The sequence below is a fragment of the Talpa europaea genome (genome assembly GCF_964194135.1).
Source record: "Talpa europaea genome assembly, chromosome: 8".
In the NCBI taxonomy this organism is placed as follows: Eukaryota; Metazoa; Chordata; class Mammalia; order Eulipotyphla; family Talpidae; genus Talpa; species Talpa europaea.
The window spans coordinates 7,150,067-7,150,302 of NC_140075.1; positions in this window are offsets into that span (position 1 = coordinate 7,150,067).

Here is a 236-nt window from a genome sequence, read left to right on the forward strand (position 1 = left end):
AAGAAAGAAAGAAAGAAAGAAAGAAAGAAAGAAAGAAAGAAAGAAAGAAAGAAAGAAAGAAAGAAAGAAAGAAAGAAAAGAAAAAGAAAGAAAGAAAAGAAAGAAAGAAAAGAAAGAAAGAAAGAAAGAGAAGAAGATAAGAAAGAAAGAGAAAGAAGAGAAGAAAGAAAGAAAGAAAGAAAGAAAGAAGAAGAAAGAGAAGAAAAGAAAGAGAAAGAAAGAAAGAAGAAAGAAAG